The sequence below is a fragment of the Dama dama genome, chromosome X (genome assembly GCF_033118175.1).
Source record: "Dama dama isolate Ldn47 chromosome X, ASM3311817v1, whole genome shotgun sequence".
Lineage (NCBI taxonomy): Eukaryota > Metazoa > Chordata > Mammalia > Artiodactyla > Cervidae > Dama > Dama dama.
In genome coordinates, this window is record NC_083714.1 from 18,201,653 (window position 1) to 18,224,673 (window position 23,021).

Genomic DNA, 23,021 nt, shown 5'->3' on the forward strand with positions numbered 1-23,021 from the left:
AGAATAGTGGAGGAGCCCGAACCTTACCGCTGCTCCCACTTCCTTCCCCATTCCTAACTTTTAGAGCTACTGAGGCAACCAGTCCCCTCAGCAGCCAACGACTCCCTTCTCTTCTGTGCTCCATGGGGTTCGATCCTCCAATCTGTTGCCCGTCCCCCCTGTAGCCTCTACCATATATTCGCTGCTCTGCCAACTGGTCCCAAGTAGCAGAACCAGAATTTCAATCTCTTCCTTAGGTCCAACTACCTCGGACCGGCTGGGAGCCAGTTCTCACTTCTCTCACCACTTCTTATCACTTCTCCTATAGAGGCACGGAGCCTCCGTTGGGACCTGAGACCTCTCACTTCCATTCCCTCTTGGGAGAAATCTGCTCTCCCCCTTTCTTGGTGGCAGCATTGCTACTACTGAGTTTGGTCTTGGTGAACCCTGAAGCGGCTAGGCCAAGGTGGCCCCGACCGCCCTTGTCTGTGCTGCAGCCTGGACGCCGCAGGCACCTGCCTGGAGCCCCGGGAGCCAGTGAAGAAGAGCTCTCTTTGCCAGCAGGCTACAGCTCAGCTTCTCCGCCAAAAGGGAGCTTGGTGGTTCACCCCGTGCCCTGCTGCCTTGACCATGTCATGGCAGCCCTCGCAGCGGTCAGGCAAACCACTTGGCTGTGGCCCATAAGGTCCGAGGGGAGAAATAGATGCAGCCCCACCTTAGAAACCCCGAAGATGTTGCCTTGAGGGTGTCATTCTAAGCACTTAGCACGGGGCCTGTGGGTTCAAGAAGGGAACAAAGTCGTGCTGTCTTGGGGCACGAAGGCCAAGTGCTTTCCTGTCTCTGTTCTCTGCATTTGGGGCTGGGGACAAGGGTGGGGAATGGACACTTAAAACAAGGCCAAGGCCTTTCACACTAAACCTGCATTTGATACTGTGAATGCCTCAGTTGCTCGGCTGGGGAAAGGGGAGGGAGTTTCAAAGTTCTTTGGAACTTCCAAGACTTAAGAAGTGTTTGTTGAACCCAAATGTTCAAGGGTGTGGGGTGTGTGTGTGTGTGTATTCGTGGAGGGGTGTTCTTTGAATCTTTAGGGGCACATTTCTTGAGAACCACCCCCGCCCGTGACTGGCCCTAGTTCCCCCCAATCTCCAGGCTTCTTGAATCAAGTTAATCACAACCACCACCACCGAGTCTTGCGCCCCCTGCCAGCAGGCTCCAGTAGCACTAATAGACGGGTTCAAACAAGCCAGGGGGAGTGGAACGCTGAGCGCTGATTGGCCACTCTTGGCTCCACCCCTCATCCCTCATCTAGCCCAAGAGCGCTGTGCAGTTTCACCAGCGCTGGGTAGGCGCTCTGGTGCTCGCCGAGGACGCTCCACTCCTCGGGTGCACCGATCTTTCTGATCCTGCCTTTGGAGCAGCTAGATTGGCAGCCTTGGCTGCTCCATCGGCCTGCCTGCCCCTAACCTGAGATTGCATATGAACTTTCCTTACCTATTCTTGCACAACGTTGTCGTCGGAGTCGTCGAGATCGTCGTGGTGCTCGCTTGATGGCCTTCGTCCGTTTAGAATAGTGTAGTTAGTTAGGGGCCACCGAAGAAGAAAGAAGACGCGAATAGTGCAGAGATGCTGGAGGTGGTCAGTTACTATGTTCGAATAAGATAGGGGAACAAGAGAAGCCAAACCTATCCGGGGGGCGCACGGTGGCCCGGAGGAGGTCGACTCGCCGGCGCTTGCTATCGCGCCGAGCTCCCTCCATCCTTCCCTCCGCCGAGGCGCGAGATTGCGGCGCGCAGCGCAGCGCACTGACTGCCTCGGGCTCCGCTGGGCGATTGCAGCCGAGTCCGTTTCTCGTCTAGCTGCCGCCGCGGCGACCGCTGCCTTGCCTTCCTCCCGGACGCTTGTGGTAAGTTGGAGCCCCGGGCGGCATTGCTAGCCAAGACACTAACGGTTTAGGCGGGGGATGGGGTGGGGAGCGGGGACAGGTCCCGGATGGTTGCAGCTTGCAGGACCGCACTGACCCGGGCGGGAGGTGAGGGGCGCACGGGGGCGGAGGGGGGGGATGGGGTTGCAGGGACTCAGAATATGCAGATGGCCGAGACTAGGGTCCCTGGGAGGAGAGAGGGGCTTAGGTTTCCCAGGAGGGGCACCGGAGTGTCAAAGGAGGTTGAGAAGGGTGGGGGTGGGGTGGGGGCGCTCGATATGGGAAAGCGCTGGGCGGAGGCGCCGGTCTCAAAAACGAGGCGCCAGGGAAGCCGAGAGAGTAACTGAAGGTGGGCGGGGGGTCTCAAGAAGTCAGGTGGGAGGGAGGAGAGAACGAGAGAGAGACTGAACGTGGGTGTCTCTGGGTAAAGGATCAGGCTGCGGAAGGTGCAGCTGAATTGGGGGTATGGTCTACGTTTTTAAGAAATCTTATATCGGGCAAGTGGGAGGGGGCTCAAGGGTTGGGATAGTGGGAGCGGAGGTGGGGTAAAGGATCCTCTATTAAGTTCTCATTGAAAACCGACCCTAATTTTCGGAGAGTCTCAGTGAACACCGATAACTCAGGGGAGATAAACACTGCGGATCTGTGTCTTGGTGTAACAGCTGTTGGCTGAATTTGAGCAGCGCTGCTGATGGTCACGTAAGTTTAAGAGGAGAATATAAGGGCATATAGCGAGCCTTTTTATTAGCTTACCTAAGTCACTTGGTGACAGTTTTATATTTTAAAAAGGATTGCCGAGAAGTCTCCAGCGCTCCCTCGTATTCTGTATTCCGGTTCCTTTATTCGGTTTAACCTGACGAGCAATGTTAACAGCGTACCTTGGAATTGCTAAACATGAGAACAGGTTGCCATTCCTGATGCCACATAAAGTTCGTCATTGCAAAACGTGTCTGTGTGTCTGTTTCTTTAGTGTGCCGTGCCCTTGCTTTTTGCTTCCTGTTGAGTAATATGCGACCTGAGGTGACAAACATTTTGTGTTGTGTCCGAGACCCCTTTAAAGCGACGGTGCTCCCCACTCAAATTCAGCGGGTGACATTCGGTACTTAGAGAATATCTGATTTGGTCAAGAATCACTGTCAGTACTGCGCAGCTTCTTCATTAATATTTACCATCACAAGTCCCAGCCATGGAAACATCGGATTGCGAAGCGGCTAAGTTGCATATACCCCTCACCACATACATTTTAGGCAGGCTAACGGAGGGAAAACCTTGTTCTAGGGGGGAAAAGCGTTGAGCTAAAATGATTGGAGTTAGGGGACGCGCTGCGCAGTACGTAGGTAACCTCTGAGTTCCCCAGTTTGCAGACATCTGTGACCTCACACACACACTGGTGCAAAGGACATCTCTGTTTTGGAGTTTAAGTTTATTGATACATAGCAGCCATTCTGACAATTAAAATATGAACACAGTAGAAATCAAGTGTTTCTGTAGCTCACTACATATGTACAGACACAATGAAAAAGGCCAACTGACATGCCCCATAGGGGGAAAAAATGATTACCATGATGATTGCATTTCTTTTGCAGTATTTAAGTCACACTGAATACCATCCTTTTGGAAAAGTAGAATTTCTTTGCACCCTGATGCTTTGATCTTTGAGAGTCATCTACCTCTCCCCCAAGGAAGGGAGGGCAATTACATAATTTTTCTATATTTTGGGGAGACAGGTTATAGAATATTTAACTATACTTTTCAGTCCCTAAATATGTTCTTCTGGTCTTTGGGAAGGAAATAAAATATTTCTTTATTTCGTCCGCACTATTTTTTTTTTCCTAATAGTTTTTATCATCTACAGCAACAAGCCCAACGCAAGCCCTGACATTTGGAAGGTGGATAAGGTTTGTGATTGCAATGTCAAGGTAGGATCTGGGGTGCTTAAGCCAACACTGACAGTGTTTTTCTATCTGCATAATCTAGAGATGGTTATTAACCTTTCCCATGCTTTCTTGAGAAGTCTGTATCTAGAGTTGTCCTGGATGATAGTGATGAGTTTTTCAGATAATAACATGACGGGCTTTGATTCAGTATGAATTCATGGGAAGACGGGTGAGAACTGACATTTTTGCAAACCTACAGGATACTAGGCATGGAGTGAACAGCATTACATATATACATTATTTCTCATGGTCTTCATAGCAAGCCTATGAAGAGGAAGATACTCCTATTTTATTGGTACCATTGGATTTTTCCCTTTTACTTCTCAAGGTATTCTTGTAGGTTAATTTATGGCAGTGAAATAAGAATCCTTCCTTTGTGCTTTCAAGGTTATGTGAGAAGTACAAGGTTATTTATTTAGCAATAGAAATAAAATATAAAAAACTAGCATCTCTGATATAATGCTGGGCTAATCTATTAAGTTGGCTTAAGCAGCATTGGCATCTCACCCACAGAGGTTTTATAGATGATAGATTTCTTCTTTGGAAAATAAACTTTAAAATCATGTTAGATTTGCAAGATTATCACTGCTGTTTGGGACTTAATTATTTAGAAATATTTCTGCATTTACTGGTAGATAAACAAATCTAAATAATAACCTGAAGTCTGCATCAAACCCCAATTGTTTTACTATTCCACTTATGTCCTTCAAGTAAACCTTATTATTCTCCAATTAAAGGAAACACACGAAACAAAATTTGAGTGAAAGATTACCAGTAACCAATATTAAGTATCCTCAGCTACTCTTATGAAATTGTTCAAGGCCTGAGATCAAACAAGGTGACTGTTACGGATCCCATTAGCAAATAAGCCACAAGTTATAATGGATACACAAGCTCAAGACTGTTTGGCCCATATCATGAAAGAATCTCTCACTGCCTTCCTTTTCTAGCAGTTTAGTACCTCACAAAATGAGACAATATAGTACTTGTATTGAGATTACTTCAGTAGAGGATCTGGTAAAGCTTAGTGATATAACAGAGAAAATAATAAATTCTGTCCCACTAATAGTATGGATAACCATAAGCAAACTAAGAAAACTTAACCATAAGTTTGGGTTAATAATGTATTAATTTAAATATAACACTATATATATATATTAATGTTATGTATTAATATAATAGTATACTAACTCCATGTGTGAAACACATAGATATTAAGCATTTTTTAAATTATTGCACAAAGCCATGTTTTTTATTATTATTAATTTGTCACAGTTTCAAGATACCTGTTATTTTATCTACAAGTTGTATACTATTTAATTCCAGAAACTGCCAACAACCAGATTAGTGAGTGTTCCATCAATCAATCACTCCATCTCTGCCTTTCTTTAAATTATTTTAAAGCTTCCTTGTATACTCAGAATATTGCTGCAGAATAGCCTAGTAATCACCATTTTGACAAATAACATTGACCTCAACCAAGAGGTTAACCTACACCATCAGTCAGTCAGTTACCAGCAAATTTAATACTTTTGCTCACATGCAACAACTCTTTAGTCACTTCTGAAATCTTAATGCACAAATGATATAGTGAAATCAGGATTTCAAATAAGATGTACATGAGCTGGAGTCTTAATTATGTTTTGTCTCCCTGTATCCAACATCTCTACTTCACCCTACTTATTCCTTCCTCCCTTCAGCTGTGGTTAAGATTGTGCCATGTGCAGTTTATGGAGATATTGCTTATTATGACATTGTACATGTAGTTGGCATTTAATAAAGTTAACCTTGCTAATTAAGGTTAGCCTTCCTTGATAGCCCAGTTGGTAAAGAATCTACCTGCAATGCAGGAGACCCCGGTTTGATTCCGGGTCAGGAAGATCCGCTGGAGAAGGGATAGGCTACCCACTCCAGTATTCTTGGGTTTCCCTGGTGGCTCAGCTGGTAAAGAATCCACCCACAATGAGGGAGACCTGGGTTCGATTCCTGAATTGGGACGATCCCCTGGAGAAGGAAAAGGCTGCCCACTCCAGTATTCTGGCCTGGAGAATTCTATGGACAATATAGTCCATGGGGTCACAAAGAGTCAGACACGACTGACTGACTTTCACTTTCACTTTATTCATAGATGACCACTTATATGGTCTAATTTGAAAAACATTAGAAAGGCCTGTGGACTCCCAAACTAGTGGCCTTCATGCTGTTACACAGTACTTGAAATTCTACATTCAGGAATTTCCTTCTTTAATTTTAGTCATTGTCTCCTCTAATACAAGTATCCACTTAAAAGGGTAACCTTTTATCATAACTAAGCATACATTTATTGACAGCTATCAGAAAGACTTTAGAACTGCATTATCCAATACAACAGCCACCAGCCACATGTGGCTATTTATTAAGAATACTGGAGGGGATAGCTTATCCCTTCTCCAGCAGATCTTCCCCACCCAGGAATCAAACTGGGGTCTTCTGCATTGCAGGGGGATTCTTTACCAACTGAGCTATCAGGGAAGCCCTCAATATAAATTTAGAATAATTGAGATTGAAAAAAACTTATAAATCCAGTCCCTCAGTGTCACAGACCACATTTCAGCTACTCGACAGCCACATGTGGCTTCAGCTCAATTCAGTTCAGTCGCTCAGTCATGTCTGACTCTTTGCAACCCCATGAACTACAGCACGCCAGGCCTCCCTGTCCATCACAAACTCCCAGAGTTTACCCAAACTCAAGTCCATTGAGTCGGTGATACCATCCATCCATCTCATCTTCTGTCATCCCCTTCTCCTCCTGCCCTCAATCTTTCCAAACATCAGGGTGTTTTCAAATGAGTCAGCTGTTCACATCAGGTGGCCAAAGTATTGGAGTTTCAGCTTCAACATCAGTCCTTCCAATGAACACATGTGGCTAGTGACTACCTATTGGACAGTCAGATATAGACCATATCCATCATTGCAGAAAATTCTTTTGGTCAACAATGTACTAGAAAGTAGGGGCCCTTAGCTTTTTCACAGAACACTTCCTCTATGTAGACTCCTTGCTTTAAGCAAAACCTGGATTTCTCCTACTTGGATTACTCCTGAAGGATCCCTCAAATGAATGTAAATTAATTCTTATACTCAACCTTCCCCTGCTTCATTAATCTTATAACCCCTCCACATGTAAAGACTTAAAGTAATGGTGAAACTCTCCTAGTTCCATTTTTTTTTAACTTCCAAAACACTAGGACATGTCTCTTCCACTCTTATTTAAACAATATTTTATTGAAATATCCACCATTCCCACATTTATTTCTTGTCTCTGTTGTGTACACCTTCATGGAGATTTTTGGGATCTGGCTTTTTCTTACTGTTCATTTTTAATCTTTACATCCTCTGGAGACCAGTATCTATGAAGATTGCCAGATGACAGCTAATCTCATAATTCCTTGACCTCTTATTTCCCATGGTCTTCAGCTTCAGACCCATGGCTACACCTGAAAAACATCAATTTCTAAAATTTTAAGTTAAGAAATACTACCCTCAGATCGTGACATTCAGGCCTCACCCTGCCCCCACTTCTGCTTCTCTTGTACCTGCTCTTCAGTCTCATCAAGTCTTCCTGGGCCCTTCCAAAATTTCTTAGTTATAATGCCCTCTCTTGGCTCCACTTCATTTTCTTCCTAGTCAGTCCTGTGTTTCTCATCATGACCCAATATGCACCCCTCATTGCCATTTCACTGTCTGCACCTTTTACCTCCACTATTTTGAGTTAATCTATCCTATCTTCTACTCTGATTGTGACCACTAATGGAGAAAACTAATATAACTACACATTTATAGTCATTAAAATAACCAAGCTTTCCTCTGACTCGTTTTTCTATTAAATATTCTTATGAGCCTGTTCCCCATCCCATCTACAGCCATACTCCTCTATCAGAGTTTCTTTTGGCACATGGGAAACTGTTGAGGTATTCAGCAATGACCAATTCATCTGCCCTAAATTCTTAAACATATTTCTTATTATTCAAGTCTAAGTGACTTTAAGAGGAAGAGATCATCTGGTGGAGAGCAAAGGGGTTACATTTCTGACAAAAGGAGTGAGCAATAGAGAAAGCAGAGCATGCAGAGTTTGTTCAAGGTGCCGTGGGGACAGCCTTTACAAGGTGATGAGCCAAGCCTGGGAGGAATGAAGGTGAGTAGTGAATGTGACCATCCAAAGAAAATGAAGCAGCTTGAGGTTGGGAGTGAGGAACAAAGGGTGAGCATTCAGAGTTAACCAGAATTATTGACAGGGTATGGAGGTAGACTCAATATAAAATTTTAAAAATCAAAATTAAACACCATTGAGACCAAAGACAATGTCAACTAATGTCTAGAAAATAACAGGGTTCTAAAAATTGACCAGGACTCTCTTTATCTTTTCCTTTTTTTAATTTATAAAATAAGATTATTGTGTTTAAAATCATTAGTAGATGCCTGTGAGTAAATGTCACAGTATGAGTAAATGTCACAGTGTTCAAATCTTTTTATACATGTATTTTAAACTCACATCTCTCTCATTTTATCTCAGTAATCAAGATTGAATATTTTCAGGTATGGCTTTATAGAATCAAGATAGGAAGACTTGCCCAAGTTAGCAAGTAATCATTCTTCAAAAAACAGGTATAAATGATGATAATAGTAGTTGTTAATTATTGAAAGTTACTATGTACACACATTTCTAAGAGATTTACATGTATTACTCATATGTCTCACAACTACCCCATGAAAAGGTACTACTAATATCGGCAGTTTGCAGGTGGGGGAACTGAGGCACCACAGAGGTTAAATAATCTGCTCAAACTAATTAACCAAAATCAAGCTTAAAACAAGGCAGGTTTGATGCCAGAGACCATGGTATTAAGCAGTAAACTCTACTCCTCTGTTTAGGAATTGATTAGGTTTTTTTTTTTTTTTTCCTACTGTAATCACTGGTGTTTGGTAGAACAGATTTGCACATGAAGATGAGGATATTATTACTGACAGTGCCTATTAATCATTCATGTGCCGCTTGGCAAGGTGATGATAGGCATGTAACAGTTTGTTTGGAAATGCAACTACCAATACAAAAGTAGAGCAAATGAGAAAGAACTGTTAATACCAGGGGATACCAGGATAGGAAACCTGAGTGAAGCTCAGTGGAGTTGCAGACATCATTTTAAGAGTGAAATGAAATCAGAGACATAATGCTATTATATACAGAGGATAAGTGCAAAGGGTTAGGTGTCACTATAGTGAGTTGGACATACACTCAATGTCAGAGCAAAGCCATTAAACTTTGATCATTTATCTAAAGTTGCCTATCTGGAATTGAAATAGGAAAATTTGAAGTCCTAGAGGTCAGAGACCAGAGTGACAGATGGATCATTAAAAATCATTTATTGTATTTCAGAGATATTTAAAAGGTTTTATGACCCCATTTCTCATGTATTACCTTTTCACATTGGCATCCAGGGAAATAATGTGATAACTCTGACTTGAAACATAGGTATTATAAACAGTAATAGTCAGATTTTTTAGCTTACTGATCTGAGCCCAGGTAGAAAGACTGTATCAGAGTACAATATTTAAACTAAAGTTAATGTAGTGTAGAAAGAATATACTAAAAAAAATTCTGTATACTTAAAGGCTTTTTCTTCAAAAGTTGTTTTTACTACTTCCATTTATTACTTAAATTTTAATGACATAAAACCTGATTTGTCATCTAATGAGTATTTATTACTAGAAATACTGAAGTCAGACTGGAGAAGTCCAGTACTGTGGTATGAGCCTCCCTTCTCAAATGCATCTAAGTTCTACCTGATCTTCAAGATCTGGCTCAAGCCCCCACCTCTTGCCTGAATCTTTTGCCCATTTATATGGCAAACTCCTTGCCTATAGTAAGTAATCAATTAATGTATCTTGATTGATGTGTTGCCATATATGATATCTATGTCTCTATCTATATATGTCTATGTAATCTCTGAGGAATATATGTTTCAATGGTTAAAGCAAAAGTGAAAGAAGATAAAGGAAGAACTAAAGTAGAATTTTTAGTATACCCGCACAATAGTATTTAAGAACTCAAGGCATCTAAGAGAATAACAGGTTTCTCTGAAATGATTACAGGCAATCTCTCTGAACATGCTTTAGAGCAATTAATAAATTATAAATCTTCTTAAAGTAGTTAGCTAAAGCTTAGTCCTATCATGTACAGGTTTATTTCTCCATTTTACAGGAAAATATACCATGCTATATATATATATATATATATATATATATATATATATATATATATATATGTCTGTGGATATGTGTATATGGGCTTCCTTTGTGGCTCAGCTGGTAAAGAATCTGCCTGCAATGTGGGAGACCTTGGTTCGATCCCTGGGTTGGGAAAATCCCCTGGAGAAGGGAACGGCTACCCACTCCAGTATTCTGGCCTGGAGAATGTGTATGTGTGTATATATATGTATGGACATATACATGTATATATGTCATGTCTTGTAACAGAGAGACACCACATTCTATTGGCCACATACATATCTGGTGAAGATGCGCTCAATGTTTAGGAATATTTCCACATTCTGGCTATAGAATCCCCTTGTTATTCAGCCTTTAATTAGCAACTTCAAAGGTGTAGATTCACTCCACAATATGGCTTGTCAGCTTATAGAGAAGCAGAAACTTTAAAAATAACAATCCCCAAATATCTTTGCAGCAAATAAATTTATAACCAAGAGCTTTATTGCCTCACTTTTGTAATGTGATAGGAATTTAGAGGTTACTATTAATGAATTGCTTTAATAAAGTCATTACTCTGTCAGGGTTTTTTCATCTTAGATTAGAAAAAAAACAGTTAAAATTAATTTAATGCTTTGTGGCTTGTTCTAGCATTTTTTGATTAGTCACTGATTCTCAAACAGTAATAGGCCCATATCCTATATTATGTAATGTCAATCTGAATGAGATTCAGAGAGAAGTTGATGACATTATTTTTGGTGGAAGTAAAACAAGAATATGGGACCTTGCCAACAAATATTTTTTTAACCAAATTTTAAGAAACCATAAATGAGCTGGCTTCTCAATAGACATTTCTGTAGTTCTTTCATCATGCTTCCATACCTATTTTTTTTAAATCACTATGCAAATGGAAAAGAATTTATGATACATGGTAGAAGTATAAACCTTCAAACTACTCACTGATACAATGACTCCTTTTTCCCTTTTGGAAGATATAATTTTTAGGATAGTTACTTCCTTTAAAAAATTTTTTATTGTGGTGAAATACATATAACATAAAATTTATCATCTTAACCATTTTTGAGTGTAAAATCCAAGAATATTAAATAAATTGACATTGTCATGCAACCATCACCACCATCTATCCCCATAACTCTTTTCATCTTTTAACACAAACTCCATACCCATTCAACAATAACTTTCCATTCCCCCCTGGCGGTAGCCTCTGGAAGCCAACATTATACTTTCTCTCTGACACAATGACACTTGTTCTCCAAAGTTTTGAGTTAGTATGGCCTACCTCAACTTTTCCTGTTTCTACTGCCAAACTTCGGTCAACTTAAAGTTTTTTGCAAGTAAATTTCCAAAATTCACTATCCATGTTTATCTGCCAAATTAGTCAACTATAAGATGAAGGTTAGTTTAAAATCCTGTGAGCACTGTGGATTTTAGCAAGTCTTTGTTGAGGGCCTACTACATGCGCTATACTTTGTTGGATGTTAGAAATATTATACAATACTTCCCTAAAAAAGCTAATAGTTCTATCATAGAGAAAAGGCAATTCCATATAATTATAAAACTCTTCAATTCATGGTACAGGTTTTATTGATTTCTCTCTTTCCTACCCTCCCATTTAGGAGGAATGAGGAAAAAAATGGGTCACTTACTCTACTTGGATCTCAGTTTTTACAACCATAAAATGAGAGAGTTGAAATAGGTGATCTTTCTGTAAGGGTCCCTCGAACTAATTTCTTTGTTACAAACAAGAACACAGAAACTACTGAAATTAAATGACTGATATTCCAAATATTATACATCTAGAGACACAAATTGTATGAATATATAATCAAGGAAAAGAATATGGAGAAAACTCCCACAAATTTTGCCACGGTAATGTAAATAGTCGGCATTTAAAAGTTAAAAACATTGAAAACCTTAGGAGATAGTATATTGTTCTAAGGTAATTTGATTTTTTTTTACCTTAGATTAGTACCATTTTCAGAAAAGCTGACAAATTTTCATGTCCACGGTGGATATTCTGAGTGTCTTGATTCAGAGTGAAGCAATAGGATCAAATAAAAGTACACAAATTTCTGCAACATAATATGGAATACATTTATGGCAACACTTATATTGTTAGATATTTTTTAAAAGACCCCCTCCTCCAAAATCATGTTACTTTCACATTATAAGTGAAATACTGCTTGTTCTTTCTGCACTGGGGTCATTCTTGGATCACTTCTCTTCATCTTATTTTCAATTAAATTCATCAATATAGCTTCTGAATAATTTTTGGAAAATGTTGTTCAAATATGTCCATTGTTTTCATTCCCATCGTGATTATAGAATTACATGGCCAGTGCTTTAAATCTCACTTCAGACAACTTCCCAATTCCATGTTTGAACTCTGCATGCTCCCCACTTCCACTACAATGGCACAAAATAATGTTGCCCAACTCCAGATTCCAAAGTAGCTGTCAACTGCCAAGATGAAATAGACTATAAGGTGGGTCATGAAGTGATGATCTCCAAGGCAATGGGTAACATTGAAAAATGACTGCAAATAGTCTCATGGTTCATTAAGAGAAAACCATACTGTCTTATTATCAAGGCGAGGGGGTGGGGGGCAGATGAATATACTATGCAGACTATAAAGCCAAGAAGCAATGCTTAAAATTCAAATGTTATGATTTTGTGTATGTATTATAACAAAACTCCTGGCCATATAAAAAAGCATCTATGTTGACCCCCACATACATAAGAGTACTAGAATTTGAATTTCAAATTTGAAAGAGAATAGACACTATTGTTTACACCACTAAATACACTGGACTGCACTTTGTTGTTCATATTTGGATTTTGGCTTTCAGGATCTCCTATGTGCCAGCCATGGTGTTTAAAGTTTTATATGTATCATCTAACTTTTTAATTTGAGTCTTATCTTTCTCATTGAATTATGAATTCACATAGGACAAAGATTATATATTATTCATGTTTATACCCCCCCCCCCACTACCCTCTGCATACATCATTACACAGTGTGGGCTTTTTCAATATATATTTGTTGAATAATTAACATATAAAAGCACACGAGCACTATGGGAAAAGATTTTATGGTGTAAATTTAGAATTAAATAACCTGGGTTCTAGTCTTCTTTGAGTGTCTATGTTCTCATCTGTTAAAAAAGTGAATCTTATGAAAATTCTAATGGTTTTTTAGTTCTGAAAATACACATCAAATAATAATGCTCAGGTAGCTGATTTTTACAACCCAGAAAATAATGGTCGTGAGTCTTTACATAAGGAACCTTTATACAAGCTAAAGCTTGTCCCTCACTTCAGGTCTTAAGCTTGTCATTTCCATCATTTCCACTCATTCATTCCAATGTCCTACATTTGAAACGATTTATATTATTTAAAAATTACTAAATGAGTAAAAATCTCTCTTTTTGTCTTTTATTACATACAATAAATTTAAGAAACCACTGGTTATCAATAACAAATTAAACATAATGATTTTTTGATGTTTTAAGATAAACTGTGTACAGTTACAAACCCTCTACAAGTGAAGTTATTTAATGGTTTGATAGGATGGATAATACCCTGCTGTGTCTGCAGAAACCATGGTTATATCTTATAGTTATTCTAACAGACATAAGCTAACTTCTTTAGCCTACAGAAATTATGCTAAAGAATAATTATCATTGATTTATTTTCTCAGTGGATTCTCTAATAAGATCTCTATATAATCTTGAGTGGTGAATCATAACTTGACAACTATTTTACTTTTTGAAGGATTTAAGTTGTAAAACATTTTTTTTAATTTAAAAATGCTTAATAGATATACAAACTTGAAAAAGAAGTAAAGGTCAAGTGGATCAAAATGCTTCAGCAAAAGTCTTCTCAACATGAAAGTAATGCAGAAATACAAACTATTCCAGTGATACATATTGTCAACCTTGGAACATCAATAACTCTTTTACCCATAGGAAGGAAGAAAATTACAGATATTTATGTTTCCTAGTTTAAAACTTTCCATTATTTTAACTCCTATAGCTATGTTTCAGGAAGAATAAATACACATCACATGCAGAGAACTCAAAATTTCTTGATAACACCACATAGTTGTTAAGACAGGTACATTTTTTTAAAGATCAACTGAATATCTGTTATATTCTCTTTTATCACTTTTTATATTTTCTCTTTTTAATTTTCTTTATTTGCTACTATAGATTTTTTAGCCTAAGAGCTACTCTTTCACTGTCCTTTCCCTCCTTTCTTCTCTCTCATTATTTATCTTACTTTCTAACACAGGCAATATATATAGCAGAAGTATTTATAATAAGTCACTGAACATCCTTATTATTAACTACTTTCTTACCTTAATAAAATTTACATTTATAGAGACTTAAATAAATAAAATTTATATTTATAGAGGTTTAGAGTTTTAAAATATCTTTATCCATTTTCTCATTTCATTTTAAACATAACCGGGAGTTAAGGCTTCCCAGGTGGCTCAGTGGTAAAGAATCCACCTGCCAATGCAGGAGGCACAGGAGATGTAGGTTTGATCCCTGGGTCAGGAAGATCCTCTGGAGGAGGAAATGGCAACCCACTCCAGTATTCTTGTCTAGAAAATTCCATGGACAGAGGAGCCTGGCAGGCTACAGAGAGGACTGTGCAACTGAGCATGCATGCATAACAGAGTTAGTGAGTTATTATAATGATTATACAAATGAGAAAACTAGTGATAAGAAAGGTTAAACCACTCATCCAAGATAACAGAGTTAGATGTATAGCCAGGATTCAAATAAATCCATGCTTTGTTCTTCAAAATTTTAGTCTATTTCCAGTATACCCCCTTCCCCTCACACCATGGACATTTAGTTCCAGAGAAATTTGGGAGTTCAGAAATAAATGGTACAAATATGAGGGAGAGAGAGGGAAGCTGGGATAATTAAAGAAGGTATGACAAATGTTTATTTTTCTACAGAGGAGCAGACATTCATTTGCATATGGTCAAGGTTTAAATAAATACAGGCTGATTGATGAGCAACATGACTTTGATAAAAACCTAAAAAAAAAAATCCAATCTCTTCCCGCAGAATAAATTGTAAGGCTAGCTGTCCAGTTGTACTTTAGCCAAGGATGGTTTCTTGAAAGTCAGTCAAGCCCTCTTTGATTTCCTCTTTCAATATTTCAATCGAGTGTTTCAACCTGTCTTTTTCCTTATTTTATAACCACTAGCCCTGCCACTGTTCAAATTTCCCATGATAACAAGAGCCCTAATAACAGAAAATACTTTGTATGGTTGAAATAGCATTAAATACAAATATTGGGAAAGGCTCTTTTTTTTTTTTCAGAAGAAAATTCTGATAAAGTATAAGGTGTTCCTATTAGTTCTCAAATAAAGTTTGATAGACTGTTGAATTATTTCATTCCAAAGTCAGTTTTCAGTGGATAATTTTTCATGGGGATTTCATTAATATCTTGCTGAATATCAACATCGTCAATGCTTAGTTTATGATTGAGCTTCCTAATTAGAAATTATCTCATTCCTTTAATATATTCTTAGATTTAATTGGACACATAAGCTATTACTTTATAAAGGACTTCACACGAAAAGAAAATTAGTGAACAGATATTCATCTGGAGGTCTTTAATTGCACTTTATATAATCCTTTTCCCTTGTATCAAAATCTATCTTTTATGAGGAGTATTCAGCTTACTCTATTTGTATTTACAACTCCTGAGTCTTTGAAGGTAACCCCAGATAGCAAGAAGGAACAAAGGAAGGGTCATTTATGTTTTGTTCTTGACTTCTCCTTGTATTTTACTTTGATCTCTAATTACATCCCCCTGAAAAGTATCTAATTCCTTTATTACCATCTTTAATGAATCAAAAGTTATAACATTTGGTATATAATAATTTCAAAAAAATTATTCAAACTTTTGTCCTCAGTCAGGTTTCAGTCTGTGGCACTGGAGCCTATTTCAGATCTAGCTGAGCAACCACGTAGATTTTTAATCATCATCACTAAAAATGTATTTTTTGAAGCTTAATTATGCCTGACATTAGAAAAACATGGCAGAGAATATAGTATTTATTTTTAGAGACTCAAAACTGTCAAGCCAGTATTTAATGAACATTTCTTGTGTGTTATAATTCCTACCATAGGACTTATATTTTATTTGATAAGATAAAAGATATAGACATGCAACAAAAATTGAGACATTATATAATGAAGTAATAAATTATGTGCCATATGCAAATGAAGAAAGAGAAATAATTAAGGGCATCTTATTGTAAGACAGGAACTGAACTGGAGCCCAAGGGTAACCAGGGTTTGAATTGACACAGAGGAAGGGAAACCATCCAAGGGGTGGGACATTCAGGTTACATACACAAAGTGAGAAAAGTCAGTTAGGGACTAGGTACTGATTTAAGTATATTTAAGTTAATGGTGAGACATACACCATCAGATGATGGTGGATCTTTGGATAGCTGAAAATATATTTTATCTCTGGAGACAGGTCAAGCCTGGAGGTAAAGGAATTTAAAGCAACTCATATCAGTCTGGTTTAGCTGAATGTCAAAACTTTCTAGTGGAGAGAAAGTCGTATAGAGAAAAGAACAAAGATCCAAATTTTAAGAATTGATTATTCAAAGCTCTGGAGAATATCTAAGGATCATATTTATCACAGAATCTTCAAAATGAAGCTCCTAGTTTTTCCCCAACTTTATTTATTACTACATTTAGTGATTGTTAAGTTTCTGCTCTGTGCAAGACATTTGACAGTACTCCAGGGCCTCCCAGAAGAGGAAACAATATTTACTTCTTATCTCCAGTAGTTTAGGGTCTAGTTAGAGCTATAGTATATAAACTTTACATAAAGGATTTGGCAGGAAAAGGCCACTGTTAAATTAGAGAAATTTCAGGGAGGAACGTAGATAAAAAAGAAATTGTGTGGGATGTTTTGAGAGAACAGCATCGAAACATGCATATTATCTAGGGTGAAACAGATCACGAGCCCAGGTTGGATGCATGAGACAAGTGCTCGGGCCTGGTGCACTGGGAAGACCCAGAGGAATCGGGTGGAGAGGGAGGTGGGAGGGGGGATCTGGATGGGGAATACATGTAAATCCATGGCTGATACATGTCAATGTATGACAAAACCCACTAGAATATTGTAAAGTAATTAGCCTCCAACTAATAAAAATAAATGAAAAAACAAAGGAAGTAAAAAAAAAAGAGAGAGAGAGAGAGAGATTGCGTGCTTAGTCGCACAGTCCTGTCCAACTCTACGCAACCCTTTGGACTGTAGCCTGCCAGGCTCCTCTATCCAAGGGAGTTTTCAGGCAAGAATACTGGAGTGGGTTGCCATTTCCTCCTCCAGGGGATCTTCTCAACCCAGGGATCAAACCCTTGTCTCCTGTGTCTCCTGCATTGCAGGCAGATTCTTTGCCTACTGAGTCATCAGAGAAGCCCTGAAAAAGAAATTATGTGAGATTAAAATTCTGATATAAAAACCCCTTGCCCCAAAGCCTAAAGAAGGATATGAATTTGGATAAACTTTCTAAGGTGACTTTTTCACTATAACCTAAACATATGAAGATCAAATCTCTTTTTTACTGACTCAATTTTTCAGACGGATAATATTTTTATAAAAAAATGTCTCCATGAGTCTGGAGTCATTCATGCTCAATCCTGTCACTCTTAATTTACTTAAAGAATGAGTCAGCAAACATGAGTTCATTAGTACTTCCTATCTGTCCAGAAATGGGTTAGGTTAATCGAACAAGGCAAGTGGAAATAGTAACATTCTTACACAGAGGAGTCATGTCAATTATTTGTTATTAGTAAGCCCTTAGATATCTGAGTTACACCTTGGCTTATCTTGTAAGTAAATAAACAATGAGCATTAGTTTACAGTCCCAGGTAGAATCAATTGTCTGAATATCAAGTGACAGTGCTTGACATCAAATGAGGTTTTATTAGATTATTTATGGAATTTGATCATTTTGATAATTAGATTATTTATGGAGTTTGATAATTTTAGGAATGTTAGCAAAGTACTTTATAATTCCTAAATGCATGGATGAAATTATAAAAGCAACAATGCATTAAGTACTAACCATTTTAATAAAGCAATAGGACAAAAGTATACCGATAGCATTTGTACCAGATTTAATACTGTTTGTGTTTTAAAAATGAAAAAATTAAGGCCTTAGAGATGGTTCCTGACTTGTTCCAGGTCACATAGCTAATTACTGGCAAAGCTTACAAAGAGAACCCAAATCTACTAAATCTGAAATCAGGTTCTTTTCCACCATGGCCCACTGCTTCTTGAAGGCTATGTGGCATATTAAATGAACACCTTTAAAATTTTTACTACATTGTACTGTCCTTGAGAAGTGTGTCATGCTTAATAAATTCAGAATGAACAGAAAGTACATTTACATTCTTGGCTTCAATAATTAGAAAGTTAGTACAAGTATGTGAATACTTTAAAAATGGTCACTTTCATTCTTACTGACATATAGGTAAAGATATTTCTGTGAGATATGTTATTACATCTATATATTCACAATGAGGGAAAGAAACATGTAAAATACAAATAAGAGAATTTTTTTGAGGTTTAAATTAGATGACTGACTAGTTGACAGGTCATGTGCACTTATTTATGTTAGCCATTTTTAATTTGTTGGAGCAACTGAAATCTGAAACAGCTCAAGGCTGGATGTTTCCTTTCTATAAATTGCATCTTTTAAAATGTACAAATGCAAGCATGAGTCACTATCTACAGAATTCCAGCTTTAATCCATTATGTCATTTTATAAGAAAACAAACCAGTGACCTTCATGGGTTTTAAAGACAATCTGTGAACAACAGCTTAGGTGAAAGATGAAATCATAACATAAACAATCATGAGATCAATGGCATGATATCAAAGGTAATGTACATTTTATAGAATGAAGTCTGTTTAACTTCTGCGACCCTTCTTCCATTATTCACTTGCATGCACATTTTGCAAATATTGGATTGATTTGAAACTGAATGGAAACATTCATGTATCTTGGAAGCAAATGTTAAATAGTTAACTTTCACTTAGATATGCACTAGAGGAAATGGTAACCAGGAGGAAAATGGATAGCTTAAGAAAATCCTCAATGTGTGTTTTGATCAGTGGAATCAATTTTCTATTCATCCAACCTTGTGTCAGAACTTTTAAACTATAGTATTACTTTAATTATTTATATTTACCATAATATAGTAAATATAGAACATAATCTTCCAGGTAGGAGGTGGTTCAGGGAAGAAATCATGGGAACCTCTAGTAAAAAGAGGAGAGGAAAGGAAAGGAATTTTACAAGTATTGAGCCCCATAATATTCCAGTCAGTGCATTTGACAGTCTGTATATCAGCTTATGTAATTTTAACCACCACCATAATAAATAGGAAATGGAAACATAGGAAGGTTAAGTCATATGCCCAAATACATAGTTAAATGGAGGGGAACCAAAACTAAGACTGTTTGACTATAACAGCTGTGTATGTTATTTTCATGGCACCTTGATTAACAGCCTTAAATTTTAAAAAGTTTCCCAAATACTCATGGAAAAAACAGACTCTCAACATAACAATTACTTAGTCACTGACAGATTCTCAGAGAAAACTAAATGGAAGACAATTCAGGAGATATTAGTCATATATTAACTTATACAAATCAAAATTTATGTATGTTCAAAGATCTCGGTTCATTTTTAAAGGTGAGATAATAATCATTTACTAACAGAAATAAAGGTGGAAAGTGTGCAAAATGTTATCTAATGATAGCAATTGGCAATGAATTAGGAAAATGGAAGAAATGAATCATATTTTTAAAAAGACTTTTTAAAAAGTCTTTAAAAATTACTTTTTTAAAGTAATTTGTGTCAAATTACTTAGAGACCTTTGTGACTAAGAGCATTTAGTATGTAAAGATTTAAACAGTTAAAGCTTTGGAAGATGGTGTTTTTCAATAAAGATTATTGTTATATTTGGACAGATTAATATTGTTACCTATATACTCTTTAATATATAGTAAGCAATTTTTCTAAGGGTAGTTGGGTATAGTTGTAAAGAATACTTTAAATAGGTTTTAGAATCTAAGCTTTCTCATCTTAAAAATTAGGGTAATAATTTGTGCCTTGAGGGATGACCCTAGGATATATACTGTACATGAATAACCTAGCACATAATAAAGAGTAGAAGAAAAAAGACCAGAGAGATTCACCTTAAGTTCCCCAAAATCATATTTACTAGGGAAAAAAAAGCAGTTACAATAACATTAGGAATATTTTGACTATATATATCATGAAATTCCATTCTGCTTTTGTATCTTAATTTCATGCAAAGATGGGCACCATAAAGGACAGAAGTGGTATGGACCTAACAGAAGCAAAAGATATTAAGAAGAGTGGCAACCTTATATGCAAAACAGAAAAGGAGACACAGATGTACAGAACAGAATTTTGGACTCTGTGGGAGAAGGCGAGGGTGGGATGTTTCGAGAGAACAGCATCGAAACATGCATATTATCTAGGGTGAAACAGATCACCAGCCCAGGTTGGATGCATGAGACAAGTGCTCGGGCCTGGTGCACTGGGAAGACCCAGAGGAATCGGGTGGAGAGGGAGGTGGGAGGGGGGATCGGGATGGGGAATATATGTAAATCCATGGCTGATTCATGTCAATGTATGACAAAACCCACTACAATATTGTAAAGTAATTAGCCTCCAACTAATAAAAATAAATGAAAAAAGAAAAAAGAAAGAAAGAAGAGTGGCAAGAATACACAGAAGAACTATACAAAAAAGATCTTCAGGACCCAGATAATCACGATGGTATGATCACTCACCTAGAGCCAGACATCCTCAAATGTGAAGTCAGGTGGGCCTTAGGAGGCATCACTACAAACAAAGCTAGTGGAGGTGATGGAATTCCAGTTGAGCTACTTCAATTCCTAAAAGATGATGCTGATAAAGTGCTGCATTCAGTATGCCAGCAAATTTGGAAAACTCAGTAGTGGCCACAGGACTGGAAAAGGTCAGTTTTCATTCCAATCCCAAAGAAAGGCAATGCCAAAGATTGCTCAAACTACTGCATAATTGCACTCATCTCACACGCTAGTAAAGTAATGCTCAAAATTCTCCAGGCCAGGCTTCAGCAAACGTGAACTATGAAATTCCAGATGTTCAAGCTGGATTTAGAAAAGGTAGGGGAACCAGAGATCAAATTGCCAACATCCATGGGATCATAAAAAACACAAGAGAGTTCCAGAAAAACATCTATTTCTGCTTTATTGACTATGCCAAAGCCTTTGACTGTGTGGATCACAACAAACTGTGGACAATTCTGAAAGAGATGGGGATACCAGACCACCTGACCTGCCTCCTGAGAAATCTGTATGCAGGTCAGGAAACAACAGTTAGAACTGGACATGGAACAACAGACTGGTTCCAAATAGGAAAAGGAGTACGTCAAGGCTGTATATTGTCACCCTGCTTATTTAACTTATATGCAGAGTACATCATGAGAGATGGTGGGCTGGATGTAGCACAAGCAGGAATCAAGATTGCTGGGAGAAATATCAATAACCTCAGATATGCAGATGACACAACCCTTATGGTAGAAAATGAAGAAGAACTAAAGAGCCTCTTGATGAAAGTGAAAGAGGAGAGTGAAGAAGTTGGCTTAAAAATCAACATTCAGAAAACTAAGATCATGGTATCTGGTCCCATCATTCCATGGCAAATAGATGGGGAAACAGTGGAAACAGTGATAGACTTTATTTTTGAAGGCTCCAAAATCACTACAGATGGTGACTGCAACCATGAAATTCAAAGATGCTTGCTCTTTGGACGAAAAGCTATGGCCAACCTAGACAGCATATTAAAAAGCAGAGACATTTCTTTGTGCCAGTACCATACTGTCTTCATGACTGTGGCTTTGTAGTATAGTCTGAAGTCAGGCAGGTTGATTTCTCCAGTTCCATTCTTCTTTCTCAAGATTACTTTGGCTATTCGAGGTTTTTTGTATTTCCATACAAATTGTGAAATTATTTGTCAATGTATGACAAAAACCACTACAATATTGTAAAGTAATTAGCCTCCAACTAATAAAAATAAATGAAAAAAAAAAGCAGAGACATTACTTTGCCAACAAAGGTCCATCTAATCAAAGCTAAGGTTTTTCCAGTAGTCATGTATGGATGTGAGAGTTGGACTATAAAAAAGCTGAGCACCGAAGCATTGATGCTTTTGAACTGTGGTGTTGGGGAAGACTCTTGAGAGTCCCTTGGACAGCAAGGAGATCCAACCAGTCCATCCTAAAGGAAATCAGTCCTCAATATTCATTGGAAGGACTGATATTGAAGCTAAAACTCCAATACTTTGGCACCTGGTATGAACAAATGACTCATTTGAAAAGACCCTGATGCTGGGAAAGATTGAAGGCGGGAGGAGAAGGGGACGACAGAGGATGAGATGGTTGGATGTCATCACTGGCTCAGTGGATGTGAGTTTGAGTAAGCTCTGGGAGTTGGTGATGGACAGGGAGGCCTGGCATGCATGGGGTCACAAAGAGTTGGACATGATTGAGCAACTGAACTGAACTGAACTGATCTTAATAGCATAATAATTGATTTTATTTTAATATAATTTCATATCAATAGTCAATTTAATTTCATATAATAGTCATATATTTTCATAATTAACAAACTCAAATCTAACCACGCTACCTGCCTTTTAAATGCAAATCAATTAATGTCAAATTGAAAAGCTCCACCTTGTCTTTCTATAAATTTAAAATGTTTTCTTATGATATATAGCTTCAGATTGACAATGTATTTTTGTATTGAGTTTTTCCTATAATTTTTACAGTGGAGTTTGTCACTTCAAG